Source organism: Juglans regia, chromosome 7 (assembly GCF_001411555.2).
Source record: "Juglans regia cultivar Chandler chromosome 7, Walnut 2.0, whole genome shotgun sequence".
NCBI classification, from domain to species: Eukaryota; Viridiplantae; Streptophyta; class Magnoliopsida; order Fagales; family Juglandaceae; genus Juglans; species Juglans regia.
The window spans coordinates 28,933,453-28,956,512 of NC_049907.1; positions in this window are offsets into that span (position 1 = coordinate 28,933,453).

The window sequence follows — 23,060 nt, forward strand, 5'->3', positions numbered from 1 at the left end:
AGAAGCTTTTGTGTCTATAAAAGGGAGAGCAGCTGAAAATCCCAAGTCTTTTAGTCATTTGGTGAATTTCTCTTGAAGTATTCAGCCACCACTTTTCTCTCCAACTTTCCACCATTTTCTCATCACCCAAACACTCTCCATGTTATTCTTTTCTCACCCAAACATCATTTGGAGGGTAAGCAGAGCTAGAAGATACTTCCAAGAGTTGAGTCATAGAAGGTATGAAGCCAAAATCACCCTTCCATTACACACACACAGAGCATTAAGAGATGAAGTTTCGGTTTTTAGTGAGTTCATCATGAACTCATGCTCACACACACACATTTAAGCTAGATGAAGTTAGCTTATGTTTTAAGAAGTTTTCCGCATGAACCCACGCCTATCTACACACGGCAAGATTAGGGTTTTTGTTCAAGGAAGGTGGACTCAACTCAACTTGCTTATAAGCATGATATTTCGAAGAGAGAGGGTCACGGTCTTAGTGTTTATTTGAGATAGGGTTTAGTTTATGTAAGATTCACACTTGAGGGAATGGAGCTCCGAATATTAGGGGTCTTTTTCTTGGAAAAAAATGTCAAGAGCACAACACTCACTCACATGGGTTAGGGTTTTTGAATGATCGAACCTGATGATTATTATATATATTTTCAGCTCGCTCACTTATCAATTGTGGATTTTTGTAAGTAAATTTCTAACTTGTACTTGAATATTTTATGTATATGTCACGTGAACTTGTTGGTTGTTCGGCTTTATGTGGATTTTTGTGATATTGATGTTTCTTCCATGTGACATAATCTTTTCTTAGCATGACTATCTAATGTATGAATAGAATGGACTATGGAATTTATTCATGTTATAAAAATGGAATAAGAAGCCATCTTAGGGCTTAGATTGCATAATGTTTGACTTATATGAATGTTTGCTACTTGACCGAATCTTGTATGGGGTTAAGTTCATGAAAATGCTTGTCTTTTTTAAGCATGATCACTAGCATGTTTCGGCCACCCATGAATGTTCATTGTTAAAATTTTATCTAACACATTAGAAGATTCTAAATTCATAAAAAGTTGATTGAATGCATATTTTCAAACTTGAAGGTCTCAACTATTACCATGGATGAGGTATGAACATTTTGTTGATGAGTTAAGACCGATTCTTGGATGTACTAGTGTAATGACCCAATCTTATATTTTTAGAGATAAATTATGGATAATTTTATTAGGCCCAATAAATGAGTTAAAGCCCATAAAAGAGTTATCGTATAAGTATACTTATTTGAACCTATAATTAGGGCTCCATTTTTTTAAAAAAACTCCAAACTCCTTAGTGTTAGACTCCAAACACTATTAGCATTCTAGATTTCCTCTTTATGCACAACCCCTTGCACATACTACCTTTCATGGATCCTAGGGTTTTCAGAGCTGAAACCAGCCCCTCTCGTCCCCAGACTATCACGATGTTCTCTCTCCACCATGAATACCAAAAACAACCATGTCTTCTACTAAATCCTCCGTCGACCACTAGAAGAGTCGGATCACCTCACTGCAGCCACAAAACCCGCCAACCAGGCACCTCCCTCCACCTCGCACTATTCTGGTAGGCCCACGACCGTCCGCCACTCTTCTCTCTCTCTGTTTGTTTCCGGGTTGATAGTAAACTCTCTCTCACTCCCTGTGTCGCACCACTGTATTTAGAGGATCCTTTAGTTGCCCCACCGTGACTCCCAGCCAACCAACCAGACCTCACCACCAAAGTCAGCTGTGAACCCACGTTGGAAAACAATATAGAAACACAGCATCACCAATGCTGAAGGATTTCTGTTTTGCTCCATTAAAACGGAGGAATTTCGGAGCCCATCGTAGAGCCAAGTTTCCACCTTGTCAACTGTCGCTCCTTGTCGGAAACGTCCACACCACACGGCCGCAGCTCTGTTACACTACGCTCCAAACCACCATACGTAAGTCCATCTCCCTCACATTGTGATTCTCACACTCCGTTCTCCCTCACTCACGACATGTACTTTCTCTAGTAAACTCCCTCTCATTCATTCTCTCTCTTGTACTGCACCACTACCTAGAGAAGCCCAGCACGACGCCGACTACTCCTAGCCACCGTGAAGCTCGGCCAGCCACCACGACCCTTCGTCGCACTCAGCCTCTCTCTCAGTGAGCATCGCACAAGCTAGTCCTCTCCCGTAAGCTGTTTGTCTTTCCTTTTATGTGTTTTATATCAGACTTCTCCAAAATGCCCATGCCCATTATGTTGTTTTCCCAAAAATGCCCCTGCTTTTTAAAGACTAACAGGTGAGAATATTTTTGTGTTAGGAAGAATTTAGGTTTAGGAAATATAAACTATTTTAGTAATTTAGGTTTTAAATAAAACCACATGTTTAATTAGAAATTTATGTAAATTACGTGTTTATTTTTATAGGTGACCAATTACATGTCGAAAATGATGTATTAGCATTGTAAGGTAAGTAGCATGATCATACACTTACAGGTAAATGACATGTCTTTTATAAAAATATTATGCATGTATGCCCTTCATTAGAAGCCTCTTTTACGTACCCAAGTCATAATATAATTATGAAAATCCATGATTTTATGTGAAGATTTATGCATTAAATTATTTATGAAAATTTATGATTTTATGAAATGAGTTGTGCATCAAAATATTTATGAAAAGTCATGATTTTATGTGAGTCTAATGAATTAAAATATTTATGAAAAGTCATGCATAATTTTATATGAAGATTTATGCACAAAAATATTTATGAAAAATTATGATTTTATGTGAGGAAACATATATCATGAAAATTTATGAAAGAATGCGATTTCATTTGAAATCTATGATATGATATGACAAGTATACATGCAATTTATGTTGAAATCTATGATATGACAAGTATGCAAGTATGATTATGATGAAGTATGAATGATAAGATATGCAACGGCCTATGATATGAAGATGGTACCTATGTTATGGGCATATTGCACCTAGCATGTCTCTTTTATGTATGGATTCCACTACCCGTGGCCACGGGCAGAATCGAAATCTACTTAGATTCACTAACCCTAACTCACGGGGGTCAACAGTGGGTATTAGCCTATGATAAGTTAAAGATAAGTTCATGTTCATGTTCATATTATTTACATATGTATTTATGAATATGCACGTTTTTTCAAGAAACCTTAGTTTATTATGTTTACTGTATGATGTGTTGCTTATTGAGTTTTCGACTCATTTTTTGTATATTTTTATGTTTTAAACCACCCCCGGTGATTATATTTATGAGGATGAGACTGCAGGACCAGACTTGATCCAAGGAGGCAAGGCAAAGGCCTAGACAGTTTATGATTTAAGGTTTAAATAAATTATTCTAATAAGCACATGAGATTTTACTATTTTTTTAATAAGTGCTTCCACAGACTCTATTTTGGATTTTAAGTATTTAATAAAGTTTGTTTTATTTATGGAATCTTCTACATCTGGCGCATCATTAAAATAAAAATTTGTAGTCAAGTTTAGTAGCACACTGACTCCCCGAAAGTTCTATAAAAGTCTTTATTGGGGAATAGGGTGTTACAACTAGGGTTTATATGCTTCAGCCACTACATGGAAAGTATTGAATGTTAGTTTCTTGATTGATATTCAATGCCTTAGAATCCTTTATCAAGGAACATGATCGCATGTTCTAATATTTTCAAGCCGTAATGCGAGATGTACATGGATTGCATGTTTGTGTGTCATACGGTTATGATGAAGCATTTGGCATCTGCATGTGTCTCATGAAAGTACCAAGTTTTCATAATTCATGTCACATGCATTGGGATTGTGAATATCTTTTGAAAAGAAAAAGAGTTTTTTTAAAAAGTTTTATCACGACCCCAAAGGCTAGGACGATGAAATGTCCTAGTGGAACTCCCCTATCCACTCAGGAGTGACTAAAATGGAGTGGTAACACCTGGGTCTATGAAGTACAGTTGAAGGACCTCGAACGGTTCCTAAAAGAAATGGATACCGGAGCAGGGTTGCACCTAAAGCTAGCGGGTGCCCTACGGTGAAGGCTAAAAGCGAACTGTCGTAATATGAAAGATTAAAAGTAAGATGTAGTCACCTTGGTCAAAGTGGCATGTGGTAACTAGCGGGGAACACACGGTGCTAGGGGAGCCGTGTGGTATCCATTTATATGTTAAAAAGTAAGAAAGGCCTTGAGCTCAGAGTTATGTTATATGAACAAGAACCAAGCTCACAAGTATGTTAATGAATAAGTATGAAATGAAGAAAAGATGTTTTATGAAAGAAAATAATTATGAAAGTTATGATGTGCACAATGTCTTTTTAAAAAGTCAAATGCATAAGTAAAGTCTCAAGTGCATGCATTCATTGTTAAGTTTGCTTTCATATGCGTATGACATATGTTACATGTTAATTGTTTACTTACTGAGATTTCTTGGAATCTCACTGTTGTAATTTCCACTATCATTCCCTACGCGGAATGGTAGAAGTTGTGACAAGAACCCAAGAGGATGCGAGGTCTCTCAAGAGTCATCACTTTTAGAAAGGTTGGAACTTGTCGAGCAATTCATCACGGAGGTGTTGCAGCTTTTGAGCAACTGAGGAGGATTCTCAACCAGGACAAGGCCAAGTAGGATCGGCCTTATGAAAAGACTTCTGTTATGGGACCCTTTTTGGGGAAATAACTCTTATTATAATTTGATGTATTGGTCTCATATTTTGGGAGTCTCTTTTGGGAATACTTATCTATTTTGATGACTCTTATGAAATCTAAAACATTGGGATTTTATGTGATCGGTACCACGATAATTGTCCTATTATTCGACCAAAGTTGAGTTTCTGCTATGATATACTGCATATTGCTAGTTATTATTAGGTGTATTGCATCTTATCTGTCATGTACAAGAGGTATGTAGCCTTTTTCTTACATGTCCCGACGCTTCAGTTTCCGACAAATCTCAAGCGGGGGTTGAGGGCATTAAAAATATAAAGGTCTAACAACAAATAACGTGAAAAGCCACGTGCCATCACTCCTTAGGTGGGGCTGGTCCCTCCTGCTCATACTCCTCATCTACATTAAAGTCTATGATTCCATGAAACGAAACCGTAGGTAGGAATACCAGGATGAGATTTCGCAATCTCAGTAAATAAATCAACAGAGCGACATCCAAGAGATTTAAGCATGAAATTATACAACAAATAAAGCACAACAACCATGGAAGCAATAACCCCACAAATATTCATTTTTACAACCATCCCTAAAAATCAATACTTATAACCACAAATGCCAAAAACCTCATTGTACTCAATACACAACCATTTATTACAGTTTACACCATGGTCTCCCCTCGAGACCACTCGCACAACCTGGCTCCCTTTGTCACACCACGAGTAATGACCATGTGTGTGACTTCATTATGACCGATGCCCAGCTTCGAGCCCGACGAGTAACGTGACCAGGCATCCTCTAACCCCCACCAGCAGAAGGGATCCAGAGTTGTACCAAGAGCGTTACCATCTTGGCTAAGCCTAGTGTCACCCGGCGATAACCCAGGAGACCTCACTCAGTGTTACACGCTCCCGAGTGACCAGTGGAGCTCCATCGAGATAATTGCTCTTCTTGGTTTGGGGTCATGACATGCATGCACCCACACAAAAATATATTTATTTTCGATGACACCAAAAAACCAGTTTTAGATTACGACACAAAGCATAGAACATAGCACAGTTGAATAATTCATGACAGACATTAATAACAATGAATATGCTTATGCATGACAGACAGTTTATGGATGACATGGCAGAACACAAACTGTCAATCACACAAGAACACAAAAGTCACAATTCTATAGTTTCACAAACCCCAACCACATGCGTTTCCCATCCTCTATCTGGCCCTCAGCCCAAATTTTGACAACAATCAAGTCAAATATTCTCGTCACATCCCCAGGCCTAAGGCCCTTCTCAAAAACAATCAGACTGCAACACAGTTAGTGATAATTCACGTTAGAAATTCAAGGGTCGTGTTGGAGAGTTACTTACTATGAAAAAGGCAATTATTCTAGATGATGGCACATGATGATTTACGGTGTTGCGCTATTTAATGAATGTCTGCATCACTGCACGGACGAACAAAGATGATCGGGTTAAATCAAAACATAGTCTGAAGATTAAAATACAACACAAGGGGCAGAAAGCTTACAGAGGTGGCGCAGCAGCGTAGTAAGGTGTCCGAGGTAGATCTGGCGAAATAGAAGGCTACCAGTGGTAGATTTGGAGTGCTAGCGGGTGGAGGAGAGGGTTCCCACGGTAGGGTATGTTAGAGCACGGTGGAGCAGCGACTAAGGAGGCTCTAAGTCACGGGTTGGGTGGAACCCAGGGAAGAGGTTGGCGGGAATGGGAAGTGGGGTACACATGGGTGGTTGCGTGGCCACCAGAAGACAGTTGGGAGCGGCGGCGCATGGTGGCACTAGGGCAAAACTAGCGCTAGAGGCTTCGGGAAGTAGATTCGAGGGTCAGGGAATGTTAGAATTCAATTTGAGAGAGGCAAAAACTGATTGAGGGGTCGGCCTATTTATAGGCCGAGAGGTGGTTCTCAGCAGCAGTAGTGGTTGCTATTGGGGGTAGGGGACAACGTGGGTTCTATGAGCAACGCACACGTGGCGTGCGACGAAGGGTGGGCAGTGGTGGCAAGCAGCTACCATGGCCCAATGGGTTGCAAGCTTCTGAAGGTGTGGGTTGGGGCATGACACAATGCGGAGGCAGATGAAGGAGAAGGCTCCGACCGAAGGACATGTGAAGTCGAGGTGGTGGTTGCAGGAGTAGTGCTACAGGTCACGTGGAAGGCTCACGGGTCTACATGTGGGAGGAGTAAGAAGAAAGGAAGAAGAAAATAAGAAGGGATAAAAGAAAAAGGAAAGAAGAAAAGTCGGGCGACGCCAGGGGGAAAGGAGAAGATTAGGGTTTTTAACCTTATGCTCTAAAAAGACGTCGTTTAGGGGAAGAAAGGCAATAAAAAAAAAAATTTACAGCCTCAAAACGGTGTCCTTTCAAGTGGGGGAGGGGTTGGGCTCACAAGTACATGGGTTAGGACCGAAATCTCTCTCCCTCAAGCCTAAAATTGGCCCCTTGCACCCACAACAAGCCAAAAATGTCCATACTAACCAAATGGGCTCCAATTCTCTTAAGGAAAAAGAAAAGGAAACCCACAACAATTTTAGTGGCCTCAAATCCTCCTCCCTTAAAAGAAATTTTGTTCTAGAAATTGACAGGCTTAATCCATTAATTCCAAGACAAATTATAAGATACAGCTCAAAACATTCTTGGAACAAGACATACAATCAATAATACCGAAACAGATACAAGTAATGCTCTCTCATGTTTGCCTCTCTCTCCCAAGTGAAGTCTTGAGCCATTGAATCTCCCCATGACTCCTTCACCAATGGTTTTGTCTTGGATATCTGCCTTTGTTCCTTCCAATCCACAATTTGCATCGGTGCTGCCTCATAGGTAAGGTTAGGCTACAGTTGGAGGCTACTTGGGTGGACCAGTCGTTGCTCCCACTGTCTGAAGCTCTTCTTCAGTGAGGATACATGAAGCAGGTTGTGTATCTCCCCAAAATATTCTAGTAATGCGATCATGTAAGTAACAGGCCCAACCTTCACCACTATCTAAAAAGGGCCAACATACCTTGGGCTAAGCTTCCATTTCTTTCCAAACCACTTGATGCCCCTCATGGGTGAGACTTTGAGGTACACCCAATCATCTTCTTCAAATGACAAGTCTCTTCTTCTTGTGTCTGCATAACTCTTCTAGCAACTTTGCTTTGCTGTCATCTTGTCTCTTATGATCTGGACCTGATCCTTCATCTCTTGGACTATCTCTGGCCCAAGAAGTTTGCTTTCACCAACTTCATCCCAAAATAACAGTGATCTACTTTTCCTCCTATAGAGAGCCTCATAAGGTGCCATCTGAATGGATGCTTGGAAGCTGTTGTTGTACACAAACTCTATGAGCGGCAAGTGATTTTCTCAACTACCCTTAAATTCCAAGGCACAGTCTCATACATGTCTTCAAGAGTCTGAATAGTGTACTCCAATTGGCCATCTTTCTGAGGATGATAAGCACTGCTAAACTTCAACTTAGTGCCCATGGATGCATGTAAGCTCTTCCAAAAAAGAGAAGTGAATCTTGGGTCCTGATCCGATGCAATGGTCTTGGGTATCCCACGCAACCGAACTATCTCTTTCACATACAACCGCGTCAGCTTGTCCAAGGTGTTGGTATTTGTGACAGGTAGGAAATGAGCACTCTTGGTCAACCAATCGATAATCACCCAAATCAAATTCTTCCCGATAGGATTTCTCGACAAACTCACTACAAAATCAATAGCAATGTTGTCACATTTCCATTCCAAAGTCGAGATGGGTTAAAGGTTATACACGCAGGTCTTTTGTGCTCAACTTTGACTTGTCGGCAAGTGGCACATCTGTCAATGAACATGGCAATGTCCCTTTTCATCCCTTCACACCAAAAACTCCTCTTTAAGTCCAGGTACATCTTAGTACTTCTGGGTGAACTGAATAAGGAGAAACATGTGCCTCTGCTAAAACTCTCTCCTTAAACTCTGAATTAATGGTAATCACCTTACGGTTTCGGAACAATAGAATACCATCCTTATCCAAACTAAAGTGTACATGTCCTCTTGACTTTCTGACTCTCTTTTGGATATCTAGTAGCTTTGAGTCCCTCCTTTGAAGAGTCTTCAATTCTTCAAAATCGACAACTTAGACTTCATGCATAGAGGCTAAAACTTCCTCTGGCTATGAACTCTCTACAAGAAGCCTTCTCATCCAGTAGAGGAGAGAGTCTCACTGGTCGTCGCTGATTAACTCTAACCACCTTCTCTACCTCATGTTGAGATTTTTCTATGTGAAGAGATGCTTCAGGCTCTTATGATCTGTGTAGACCTCACATGCCTCACCATAAAGATAGTGCCGCCAGATTTTAAGAGCAAAAACTACTCTTGCAAGCTCCAAGTCATGAGTATGATAGTTCTTTCCATGATCCTTCAGTTGGTGGGACACATAAGCTACGACTCGCCCCTCCTGCATTAGAACACACCCCAACCCAAATTTTGAAGCATCAAAAGAAAACCACAAAAGGCTTGCACGATTCTGGAAGTGCCAAAACAGGTGCTGAAGCCAATCTCTTCTTCATTTCTTGGAAGCTTCTTTCACACTTATCAATCTAGAAAAACTCAACATTCTTCTTAGCTAGGGCAGTGAGTAATCCGGACAATCTAGAAAACCCCACCACAAATCATCGATAGTACCCTGTGAGTCCCAATAAGCTTCAAATCTCATGCACTGATGTGGGATGTAGCTAGGCCAAAACAGCTTCAACCTTACAGGGATCTATGGCCACACCTTCCTGATAAATGACATGCCAGAGGAACCTAACTTGATCCAGCCAGAACTCGCATTTGCTGAGCTTTACATACAACTGATGTTCCCTCTGCTTATCCACAACCATTTGTAGGTGACTAGCATGTTCCTCCAAATCCTAAGAATAAACCAGAATTTCATCAATAAAGACCACCACGAAAGAATCTAGGTAGGGCCGAAACACCCAATTCATCATGTCCATAAAAGCTGCAGGGGCATTAGCTACTCCAAAAGGCATCACCTTAAACTCAAAATGCTTGTACCATGATCTAAAAGCAACCTTCGGTACATCCTTGTCTCTTATTCTTAGCTGATAGTAATCTGACCTCAAGTCAATCTTTGAGAAAGTAGCTGCGGCTTGAAGATGATCAAACATATCATCGATTCGAGGCAGTGGATATTTATTCTTTATGGTTACCTTGTTAAGCTCCCGATAATCAATGCACATTCTAAGGGTGCCATCTTTCTTCTTGACAAACAGCACAGGTGCTCCCCAAGGTGAGGAACTGGGCTGATAAATCTCTTGTCCACCAATTCTTGCAACTGGGTATTCAACTCCTTTAATTCAGCTGGTACCATTCTGTAACGAGCCTTGTGCACCAGAGCCACTCCTGGTTCCAAGTCAATAGCAAACTCAATATCGCTAACCGGAGGTAATCCATGGAGGTCATCTGCAAAGATATCAGAGAATTCCTCAACAATTGGAATTCCTGGAACAGACTTCCTATCTCATGGTTTAGACACCACTTGAACCAAATAGGCATCTGCCCTCCTAGCCAGGTCTTTCTTCTCTTGGATCACATATATAACCATGGGTTTTGACTTCAACTTGCTACCCGCAAATTCCATATAATCCCTCCAGGGAGATGAAAACTAACCACATGGCTCCGACAATTGATACTTGTGAAGTGCCGAAATAGCTAATCCATACCTAGAATGAGGTCGAACCAAAGCAGCTTGAACACTATCAGGTCAGCAACAAATGTCCTCTCTCCGAAATCCAAAAGGATAGCCTTGGGCTACCTTTGAACACCATACTGTGTCTCTATTTGGTAACCCCATGACCACGGACTATGGTAAGGGTTTTGTGACTAAGTTGCACTCTTGTACAAAAGTGCCAGACACAAAGGACTGGGACGCACTCGAATCAAATAAAGTACAAGCATAGTATTCATACAACTAAACTCTACCTGATGAGATCAAACACTTCCAATAAAATTCTAGAAATTTAACCACACAATGCATCAACTTAAAAAGATTGGATCAAGTTCATACCTATGATGACCCCCATGTCCTGAGTCTTCGGGGGCTCATCACCGACCTCACCAATTGTTAGAGCGTACATTCTTGCCTGCACTGTTTGCATCTGATTTGCCTTTCCACCTTGTTGTCCTGGTCAATTTCCTTGAGTAGCATTAGGGCACTCATGAGCAAAATGCCCTGCTTGACCACAAACTGGGGCTCGGCCCCTATGCATACACCAGTTGAGGCTTGTGACCTGGACCCCATCATCGATACAAATTTCTGAAGCGACCCCGAGCTGCTTCCATCCCCTGCAAAGCTCCTCCTCTTCTGGCCAATCGAAGAGCCTACAGGACCATCAAATTCCCACTCTACTACAGAGGCTACCTCAACCAAACTCTAAAAAATCAGAATTTGCAAACAAGCAACTTGCTGTAGATTTCTCGACACAATACCTCTGGAAAGCGCTCAGTCTGCATCGCTTTACTGGCAATGAGTTGCGTTGAAAACCTCCTGAGCTCCATAAACTTTCGGATATACTACTCCACTATCATGTCTCCTTGTACTAGACTGTGACTGTTGAACTTCATTGCCTTCTGACGCCTCAGTGTGTCAAGGAAGAAGTGATCATCAAACTCCTTCTTAAAGCATTGCCAAGTCACTACTGCGAAAGATCCCAGCTCCATCTCAAGGGTCTCCCACTTAGTCTCCCACCAAGCGGTGGATTCACATTGCAACATGTAGCTTGCATACAACACCTTCTGGGACTCGGTGCATCCACATATCACGAACATCCTCTCAAGATCCTTAATCCACCTCCCAGCTCTTAGCAGGTTTTCTTCTCCTGTAAATCTAGGTGTCCTATTAGCAAGGAAACACTAATAGGTGCACCCTTTTTGCTCCTTCCAATGCTAGGGCTGGAAATTCTTCTGGAGGAATTTCGTCATACGGTTCAACGCCCTAGCCATGGCGTAGTTCACATCACCTCGTGGTAGCTCATCCTTGAGAGCTTGGCCAAAAAATTCACTGCGCGGCATCCTAGGTCACACCATCTTCCTACCAAATTGCAACCCCTAACCCTATTTCTTTAACTCAACAAAAGAAATTCCAAGATTAAAGCCTACATTTCTGGTACTGCACCTAGGTGACGTGTGGTTTTACCCAGAGCCGAACCACTTTGATACCACCTATGGCACCCTCGAGCCCCCACGTGTGATTTTGTGGAACTCGTGACATTGAGATGGTGATCATACACCCCATCACCATGTGCAAGTGTGTGCAAACATGCAAAATGTGTACAACATAAGTAACGCAGCGGGAAAAAAATATAAGGTAGTAAAAAATGAAGTACCAGAAATTTTAGCAACCATACAACCCAAAACAAAGTCTTCCAAGAAGTTAATACAGTCATCCGACTGAAATAAAGGAGATGAAAACAAAGGTCCAACAACAAATAACGCAAAAAGCCCCGTGCCATCACTCCTCAAGTGAGGTTGGCCCCTCCTGCTCATAGACCTTCTCTGCATCAAAGTCTAGGATTCCATGAAATGGAACCACAAATAGGAATACCACAATGAGATTTTGCAATCTTAGTAAATAAATTAGCAAAGCAACATCAAAGAGATTTCACCATGAAATTCTACAACAGACATTTATTACAGTGTACACCATGGTCTCCCCTCGGGACGACCTGCACACCCTGGCACCCTTCGTCACACCACAGGTAACGACCATGTGTGTGACTTCGTTACGAGAGGGGCCCAGCTTCGTGCTTGGTATGTAACGTGACCAAACATCCTTTGACACCTGTTAGAAAAGGGGCTCCAGAGTCATACTAAGAGCGTTACCGTCTTGGCCTAGCCTATTGTAGCTCGGCGACATGCCGAGGGATGTCACTCAGTTTTACATGCTCCTAAGTGACTAGAGGAGCTCCACCGAGATAATAGCCCATCTCGGCTTAGGGTCATGGCACGCACGCACCCGCACAAAAACATATTTGTTTTTTATGACACCAAAAAAACCAATTTCAGATTATGCCACATAGCATAGAACATAGCATAGTTGAATAATTCATGACAAATATTAATAGTAATGAATATGCAAATCCATGATAGGCAATTTTTTGAATGACTTGGCATAGCACAAATAGTCAATCACACAACAACACAAATGTCACAATTCTACAGTTTCACAAACCCCAACTACACGCGTTTCCCATCCTCCATCTGGCCCTGGGATAAAATTTCGACAACAACCAAGTCAAATATTCCCATCACTTCCCTGGCCCTAAGGCCCTTCTCCAACACAACCAGACTGCAACAAAGTTAGCGATAATTTCATGTTAGAAATTCAAGGGTCGTGTTGGAGAGTTACATACTGCGCAGAATGCAATTATTCTAGATGATCGTGCATGATGATTTATGGTGTCCCGCGATTGAATGAGTGTGTGTGTCGTTACGCAAATGAACAAAGATGATTGGGTTAAATAAGAACACAGTATGAAGATTAAAACACAATACAAGGGGCAGAAAGCTTACAGAGGTGGCTCCAAGAGTAGCACAATAGCAGTGGCGTAAGGTGGCAAGGTCGAATCTAGTGGAACATAGGGTTATGAGTGGGGTTTCTCTCAAAGGGGTGGTAGATCTAGAGTGCTAGTGGGTGGAGGAGAGGGTTTCCATGATGGGGTGTGGCGGAGCAGTGATTGAGATGGCTCTAACTCATGGGTTGGGTGGAACCAAGGGAAGAGGATGACATGAAAGGGAAGTGCGGTACACAGAGGTGGTTGCGTGGCCACAAGAAGGCAGCTAGGAGTGGCAGTGCACGACTGTGCTTGGGCAAAACTTACCCTAGAGGCTTCGAGAAGTAGATCCAAGGGTGGGGAAATGCTAGAACTCAATTTTGAGAGAGCAAAAATCCAATTCAGGGGTGGTTTGAGGGACAAGGGGCTTGGCCTATTTATAGGCCGAGGGGTGGTTCTCAACAGTAGCAGTAGCAACTACAATTGGGAGTAGGGGATGGCGTGGGCTCTACGAGCAATGCACTCGTGGCTTGCAACAAGGGGTGGGCAACAGCGGCAAGCAGCTACCATGGCCACACGGTTGTAACCGAAGGCGTGGGTTGGGCATGACGTACGGTGGAGGAAGACAAAGGAGAGGGCTTTGACCTGTGGACATGTGACGCCGAGGTGGTGGTTGTGGGGAGTGGTGCTACAGGTCACAACAACAATTTTAGGGCCTCACACTTTGTGTCCCCGGAGAAAGCCCCTTTTCCTAGTAGTGCCGGAATATAAAGTACTATTATATTATTTGTGATATCTCATATTTACGTGTATTTTGACTAAGTAAATTATTGCATTTATTAAGATTACGAGCTTTCTTGTTTTAAATTTTAGATGATTTACGTTATATTATTTTAAGATTTTTAATTGTTAATTCAATGTGTTTTCTTGTTATTAATAATTGTTCATTATTTAAATTGCTCTTTATTTTAAATTAATTTATTGTTGGATTTAATTATTTTATTTTCATTTAAGCAATACGTTTAAATTATTTTAATTGACTTGTTGTTTTGAAATAATTTTCATTAGATCATTTTGTGTAACCCAAGATGTGAGGATTGGATCTCATTTCTTTCCCTCACTTTTTCTTTTTCCCTTTTTCTTTTTTTTTTCTCTTTTTCTTTTTTTCTTCTTTTCTTTTCTCCCCATTTTCTTTTCTCCTCTCTCTCTCTCTCTCTTCTCTCCTGCGTGTGAGGTTTCTCTTTCTCCTCGTCCGTGCGCCGTCCACCCTGCACCGCAGTGCGCCACCCATCTCTGTCACCGCCCCTCCCATTCTTCTCCCCACTGGCCGGCAACCTCACCTCCCAATTTCCAGCTCCTCTCGTGCCACCGTGGGCCTCCACGCACGGCTTCAAGTCGAGACCACCATTTGTTCCAGCGCCGCTGTCGCACCACCTCCGGCCACCATTTCCTCACCACATCATCCTTGACCTCCTAGCAACCTAAACCACCCATCCTTAGCTCCGATCCGTCACCGGTGAAGCTCCACCATCCACATTTCTGTTTTGGGCTTTTTTGACTTCAACCACCCTCTATGCCGCTACCCATGGCCAACCACCACTACCATTAGCTTCACCGACATCCCTAAGCCCTTCTCTAGCAATCTCGGGTCTTGATTTGTCCCTGTTCAAAAGTGGGTTTCTAAAACCCAAGGCCACAGTGCATTTTGCATTGTTCTGTTTCTGTGTTGCTATCTCTTGCACCTCCGCGATCATTCAAAAATTATAATAAAGTGATGTAAGTATTTTACTAAAGAACTCTCGTGATTTAAATGTATTTTTGCATTAACTCATTTTACTGTGAACTGGTTGGTTATGCCGAACTGAGTCCGAGGAGTAGGGGGTCAGATGGATTGGAGAAGGGAATTGTTTGTGTGATTGAATTGTGTTGATATTTGTTGGTTATTGGATATTGGTGTTGTGTCTTGTTCATTGCATTTGCATGCATGTTCATGTTTGTAACTGAAAACTGGGTCTTCGCATGATTGCATACATGTTCATGTGTTTATTTGAAAACTGGGTTTTCATGTGAGATATGATTTTGAGTATGTTTGAAATGATTGGGTTGACTGGTTTGTGAGGAAGGAAAAGAGACTGTAGAGATGGTGGTAAGCAGGGATGGTGGTATAGTCCCGCCTGTGATTCTTGCCTACAGAGCATGCGGTAGGGATGGTGGTAAGCAGGGATGGTGGTGTAGTCCCGCCTGTGATTGCCGCCTACGGTGCACGCGGTAGGGATGGTGGTAAGCAGGGATGATGGTAGAGCCCCGCCTATGATTCCCGCCTACAGTGCTCTGATAAGTACCTCTTCTGTGAAAAGGAACTATAGGGATGGTGGTAAGCAGGGATGGTGGTAGAGTCCCACCTGTGATTCTCACCTACGGTGCATGTGGTAAGCAGGGATGGTGGTAGAGGCCTGGCTGGACTCACACTTGTAAGATTGGATTTGCCTCTTTGACCCTCGTAGAAGTAAGGGAAGGTCAAACAGTTTGTAAAACTGGACTCAGCTGGTTGATGCAGATTAGGTCGGGCATGTCATAAGACTAGAGTCACCTCGTTGACCCTCATAGTAGGGAGGAATGTGGAGGAGGTCGAGCAGTTCATAAGGTTGGACTCGCCTCGTTGACCCTCATAGATGTGAGGGAATGTCGAGAAGTTCGTAAGACTGGACTCGTCGCGTTGACCCTTGTAAAAGTGACGGAAGGTCGAGTAGTTCATAAGACCAGACTACCTTGTTGAGGTCGTGGAGGTCAAGTAGTTCATAAGACTAGACTCGCCTCATTGACCCTCGTAGAAGTGAGGGATGATCGAGCAGTTTGTAAGACTGGACTCGCCTCGTTGACCCTTGTAAAAGTGAGGGAAGGTTGAGCAGTTCGCAACATTGGACTCTCTTTGTTGACGTCGAGGAGGTCGAGCAGGTCATAGGCCTGGACATGCCTTGTTGACCCTCATAGAAGTGGACTCGTCTTGTTGGCGTCGAGGAGGTGAGCAATTCATAAGACTGGACTCGCCTTGTTGATGCTCAGGAGGTCGAGCAATTCGTAAGACTGGACTCAACACATTGACCCTCGTAGAGGTGAGGGAAGGTCAAGTAGTTCGTAACATTACATTCTCCTCATTAACCCTCTTAGAAGTGAGGGAATGTCAAGGAGGTCGAGCAGTTCATAAGACTTGACTCACCTCGTTGACCCTCAAAGAAGTGATGGAAGGTTGAGCAATTCGTAAGACTGGACTTGGCTTGTTGATGCTGAGGAGGTCGAGCAGTCATAAGACTAGACTCGCTTTATTGACCCTTGTAGAAGTGAGGGAAGGTCCAGCAGTTCATAACATCGAACTAGCCTTGTTGACCCTCGTAGAAGTGAGAAAATGCCGAGGAGTTCGAGCAGTTCATAAGACTGGACTTACCTCATTGACGCCAAGGAGGTCGACCAGTTCGTAAGATTTGACTTGCCTCATTAACCCTCGTAGAAGTGAGGGAAGGTTGAGCAGTTCGTAACACTACACTCGCCTTGTTGATGCCGAGGAGGTTGAGTAGTTCGTAAGACTAAACTCACCTTGTTGACCCTCGTTGAAGTGGACACGCCTTGTTGACGCCGTGGTGGTCGAGCAGTTGATAAGACTAGACTCGCCTCACTGAGCCTCATAGAAGTGGACTCACCTTGTTGATGCCGAGGAGGTCAAGCAATTCTTAAGACTTGACTCTCCTTGTTGACGCTGAGGAGGTCAAGCAGTTCGTAAAATTGGACTCGCCTCATTGACCCTTGTAGAAGTAAGGGAAGGTTGAGCAGTTTGTAACACTGCACTCTCCTTGTTGATGCCAAGGAGGTCTAGCAGTTTGTAAGACTGGACTCGACTCGTTGACCCCTCCTAGAAGTATTGGAAAGTGGAGTAGTTATTAAGAGTGTACTCCCCTTATTGACGAAAAAGGAGGTCGAGCAATTCGTCAGACTGGACTTCCACCTTGACACTCGTAAGAGAGTGAGGGAAGGACGACCAATTCGTAAGACTGGACTCGCCTCATTGAGCCTTGTAGAAGTGATTGAATGTCGAGGTGGTCAAGTAGTTCATAAGACTGGACTGGCCTTATTAACCCTCATAGAAGTGAGGGAACGTCGAGCAAATCGTAAGGCTAGACTCGCCTTGTTGAGGGCGAGTAGGTCGAGCAATTCATAAGATTGGACTGACCTATTTGACCCTCGTAAAAGTGAGGGAAAGTCGAGCAGTTTGTAACACTTGACTCGCCTTGTTGATGCCATGGAGCTCGAGTAGTTCGTAAGACTGGACTCGCCTCATTGAAGTGGACATGCCTTGTTGACTCTGAGGAGGTAAAGCAGTTTGAAGACTGGACTCGCCTCGTTGACCCTTGTAGAAGTGGACTTGCCTTGTTGACACTAAGGAGGTTGAGCAATTCACAAGACTGGACTCACCTTGTTCACGTCTCGAAGGACAAACAGTTCGTAAGACTGGACTCGCCTTATTGACCCTCGTAGAAGTGAGGGACGGTCGAGCAGTTCGTAACACCGGACTCACGTTATTGATGTGGAGGAGGTCGAGCATTTAGTAAGACTGGAGTCACCTCATTGACCCTCATTGAAGTGGACTGGCCCTGTTGATGCTAAGGAGGTCGAACAGTTCGTAAGACTAGAGTCACCTCATTGACCCTCATCAAAGTGAGGAAAGGTCGATTGTTGGATGAGACAAAATACATTCTTGGTAGAAAATCACAATTTCATTCATCACTTAGACATGATTGAGATAAAACATAGCTTACACTTTCGTCAAAAGAAGTTTTGTAGGTGTTCAGCGTTCCATGGGTGCGGTAGGTCCTTTCCCTATGAATCTTCGAGCCATTAAGAGCCTGGGTGATTGTTGGTGGTTGTTGGCAGTGAGTACATAGGGACCCTCCCACCCCGGCCCTAGCTTCCCTTCGTCTTTGGTTGTTGTCCCCATCTGTCTTCACACCAGATCTCCCACTTTGAAGGATCTTGGTTTGACTCGCTGGTTGAAGCAGTGTTTGGCCCTCCTTTTGTTGACCATTGTTCTTACCTTTGCCTCCAATCTTCTTTCTTCCAATAGGATGAGCTCTTCTTCCAATTTTGCGTTGTTGGAATCTTAATTAAAGTGATGAGTCCTATATGTGGGCACCACTGCCTCATGTCCGTAGGGTAGGGTGAAGGGTGTTTTAGTTGTTGAAGTCCTGACCTTGGTTCGGTAGGCCCATAGCACCCTTGGAAGCTCTTCTGCCTAGGCCCCTTTTCAGTCTTCAGACCTGTTCTTAAGGATCCCGAGCAATGTCTTGTTGGTCACCTCGACTTGCCCGTTAGCTTGTAGGTGTATCGGGGATGAATACTTGAACTTGATTCCCAAGTGCTTGCACCAGTTGCGGTAATGGTCTAAGTTGAACTATCTTTCGTTGTTTGATATGATAAAACGCGGGATGCCGAATCTGTGTAAGACCGCCTTTCATAGGAAACCGGTTATGTTAGTCACCGTTATCAATGCTAAGGCTTCAGCTTCACGAACTACACCCAAGTAGCCTAAGTGCAAAGGCACCGAAAATAACTCAAGAACAAATAAACCGTTCCACAAAGGTAATTGTTAAAAGATGTAAATGACATGACTAAGGGTCCTATTTAAAGCAATTACATAAGTTGCAAAACCCTAAAAGGTCCCCTTGTAAATTAAGTCTTGGATAGGCCCCATGTTGGCCTGTGGCATATGTTGCCCTTTGGTGGCCTAGGTTGGCCTATGGGCGTGGCTGGCGTGGGGGCTGGCAGGGCCCAAGCATGTGGCTTGGGTTGTGCTGCTGTCGCTGTTGTTGCTATGGCATGGCCCAGGTGGGGGGCCTGGGCATTGGCCTGGGTTGGTGTTGGTGCTCCTGCTGGGTGTGCTGGTGTTGGTGCTGCTGCTGGGCGTGCACGAGCTGTGCTGTGCTCTGGGCATGCACATGCTGGGGTGTGCTGTGTGCTGGGCATGTGCGAGCTGTGTTACATGCTGGGTTGCACGCTGGCTGGCTATCACTAACCTCGCTGGGCATCCTAGATGTGTCATGGCAGGGGCCATGGCATGTCTGTGGGGATGTCCTGGGCATGTCGTGGCAAGGGCCATGGCATGCTTGTGGGGCTATTGTGGGGCTGTCAGGGCATGTCAGTGACAGTGTCAAGGGGTTGTCCAGACTTGTCAGCGACAGTGTCAAGGCATGGGCAGCTTGGCCATTGGCCACTTTTTTTGGGGTTTTGACATTCCCCCTCCCTTCAAGCACATCCTTGCCCTCAAGGATCAATTGTGGAAATCTCAACCCCATGTCATCAAAATCCTCCCAAGTAGCCTCTTCCTTTGGCACTCCTCCCCATTGAATCAACACTTGCCACACCTTCCTCCTATTCCTCCCCCATTTTACTACCCTATACTCCATTGCTTCTTTTGGCTGCAAAATCATTCTTCCTTCTTCATCAAAGCTAAGCAACTCCTCTACAATGAGCCTGGGGTCCCCAATCCTCTTCTTTAGCACCGACACATGAAAAATCAGTTGGAGGAAGTTCCAACCTATAAGCCACTTCTCCCAATCTCTCTATCACCTTGAAAGGCTTATAATACCTTTTGGACAGTTTCAAACGAAGCTTCTTCCTTAAGGTCTTTTGCCCATATGGTTGTAGCTTCAAGTACACATAATCCCCCACTTCGAAGGCAACTACATGCCTCCCTTGGTCATAGTATTTCTTCATTCTCTCTTGAGCTCCCCCACGTTCACTAAGATCTCATCTCTAGTGATGAACTCCCTTTCTACTTCATCATTCTTAGTCGTCCCTTTCTCATAGTTCACAAAAATGGGTGGTGATCTTCCATACAAAACCTCAAAAGGACTCCTTTGGATGGAATAGTGAAATGATGTATTGTACCAATACTTAGCCCAAGTTAAGTAATCACCCCAACTCATTTGCTCTTCATGACAAAAACACCTTAGATATTGTTCAAGTGTCCTATTTACCACCTCGGTTTGCCCATCGGTTTAAGAGTGTAAGAAGAACTTGCCTTCAATTTGCTCCCTTGTAACTCAAAAAGTTCCTTGCAAAAGGTTCTCACAAACACCCTATCTCGAATGCCTTGGCCACACTCATGGCCGTGTAAGGATGCTTAAGAGGAATGACGTGAGCATACTTGCTAAGTCGGTCCACCACCACCAATATCACCTCATAGTCACTACTAGTAGGTAGCCCCTCCACAAAGTCCATTGTCAAGTCCACCCAAATTAAGTTTAGAATTGGCAATGGTTGTAAGAGCCCGGATTGAGCTCTTGTGTCATACTTAGCCTTTTGACAAACATCACACTCAGCCACTAACTTTTTCACCGCCTTCTTAAGCCCTTCCCAATAAAGAAGTGCTTCACCCTTATGTAGGTTCTCAACCATCCCAAGTGTCCTCCTTCCTTACTATTACGAAAATGGTCAATAATTTCCTTCCTCAAATTTGGGACGTTAGGCACATACGCATAAACTTTGTAATAAATAAGTCCATCCCTCACCTTGAAGCCAATCACCCCATCTCCTTGTGCTTCCAAGAGTTCAACATTTTCAAGGGCCCTTGCATCAATGTTGGTAGCTTCACGGATCTTGTCCCATATTCTCCACTCAGCCCCACTGAAAGCCGTCATAGAGGACTCATCCTCTTCATGCACAATCCACAAAAGTGAACTCCCTTCTCTCCTACCCAAAGCATCGACTTCTGTGTTCTCCTTGCCCGAATGGTATACAATATCATACTCAAACCCAAGTAACTTGACAAGAAACTTTTGTTGCTCGGGAGTGACTATCTTCTGTTGTAGGAGGTGTCTCAAGGCTTGTTGGTCGGTCACAATAGTAAACTTGCGGCCCAAAAGGTAAGGGCGCCACATCTTCACCGCATGCACCACCGCCAACATCTATCTTGCATAGGTGCTCCATGCCTTCTTCATTGGCCCAAGTGCTTTGGAAATGAAGGCCAAGGGTCTCTTCTCTTGCACTAAAACAACACCTATCCCCTCCCCACTTGCATCCATATAAACTTCAAATGGCTTCTCAAAGTTAGGCAATGCTAACACAGGAGTCATAGTCATGGCTCTTTTTAAATTTTCAAAAGCTTCCCTCACCTCTCGTGTCTACTCAAAATTGTCCTTCTTTATCAAAGAATTGAGTGGCTTAGAATAAGCCCATAATTCTTCACAAACCGTCTATAGTAACCAATCAACCCCAAAAAACCTCTCAAGGCCAAAACATCTTTGGGCAATGGCCAATCTTCTGTGGCCTCAATCTTCCTTTGATCCACCTTTACTCCTTCTCCTGAGATAAAGTGACCAAGATACTCAAGTTCCTTTTCCATAAAGGCACATTTGGAAGCCTTAATAAAAAAGTGGTGCTCCTCCAAAATCTTCAACACAACTCTCAAATGCTCCTTTTGTTCTTCAATGGTCTTGGAATAAACCAAGATGTCATCAAAGAAAACCAATACAAACCTTCTCAAAAGTGGCTTGAAAATAGTGTTCATGGGGACTTGGAAAGTGGAGGGGGCATTGCACAACCCAAAAGGCATCACTAGGTACTCAATGTGCCGGGAATGAGTCCTAAATGCGGTTTTGTGAATATCTTCTTCCTTCATGCAAATATGATGGTACCCGACCCTTAGATCAAGCTTGGAAAAGACTCTTGCCCCATGCAACGCATCTAGCATGCCATCAACCTTAGGGATAGGGAATCTATCCTTGACCGTGGCCTCATTCAAAGTCCTATAGTCCATACGAAACCTCCAAGACCCATCTTTCTTCCTCATCAGCAACACCAAGGAAGAAAGCGGGCTAGTGCTTGGTCTTATCAATCCACTCTTCAACATTTCATCCACTTGTCTTTCAATCTCACCCTTTTGAAAGTGAGCATACCGATAGGGAGGAACATTCACCGGTTTCTTCTCATTAACTAGAACAATGCGATGGTCGAAGGGCCTAGAAGGTGGCAAAGTAGTGGGCACCTCTAGGACCCTTCTACGGTCCTCCAAGACCTCTCTAACCTCCTTGGGTAGCGCTAGCAATTCATCTTTGTTGCCCTCATCTTCCATCTTCCCCATCTGACACACGAAGTCTTCATTGGCTACAACAATGGCAAAGCAATGAGCTCCACCCTTGCACAACTTCTCAAACATCATGGCTTCACAAGACTTGACTTCTTTTGATGTCAAAGTTGTCAACACTCTCTTCTTAGACCCGAGCTTGAATTCCATGGTCATATTGCGGTAATCGTGTATCACCCTTCCAAGGCCCTTGAGCCATGTGTTGCCCAAGAGCACATCAAGCCCAACTTATGATAAAACATGAAGATCGGCTACTATCCTCACCCCTCGTACATTCATCTTCACTTCCTTCACAAGTCCCTCACATTTCAATTTGTCCCCATTTGCAACCTTCACCTCAAATGGCTTTATAGTAATTAGTTTCAACCCAACCTTGGTGACAATGTTGGAGTTGATAAAATTATGGGTAGAGCCACTATCCACCAACAATGTTACTTCAAACTTCCCAATCCACGCCATCACCCTCATGGAAGTGGGCCTTTGGATCCCTGACATGGCATTATGGGACAATTCGGCTTCCTCTACTTTGTCACTAGATTCGGCCCCCTCCTATCTGGACTCTTCGCTAGATGATTCAACAAGGCAACCATCTTCATCTTGACTAATCCCCTCATCAATCAATACATAAGCTTGCCCAGATCTACATTTGTGTTCCCTACTCCATTTGTCTCCACATTTGAAACATATGCCTTTTTTTATTCTC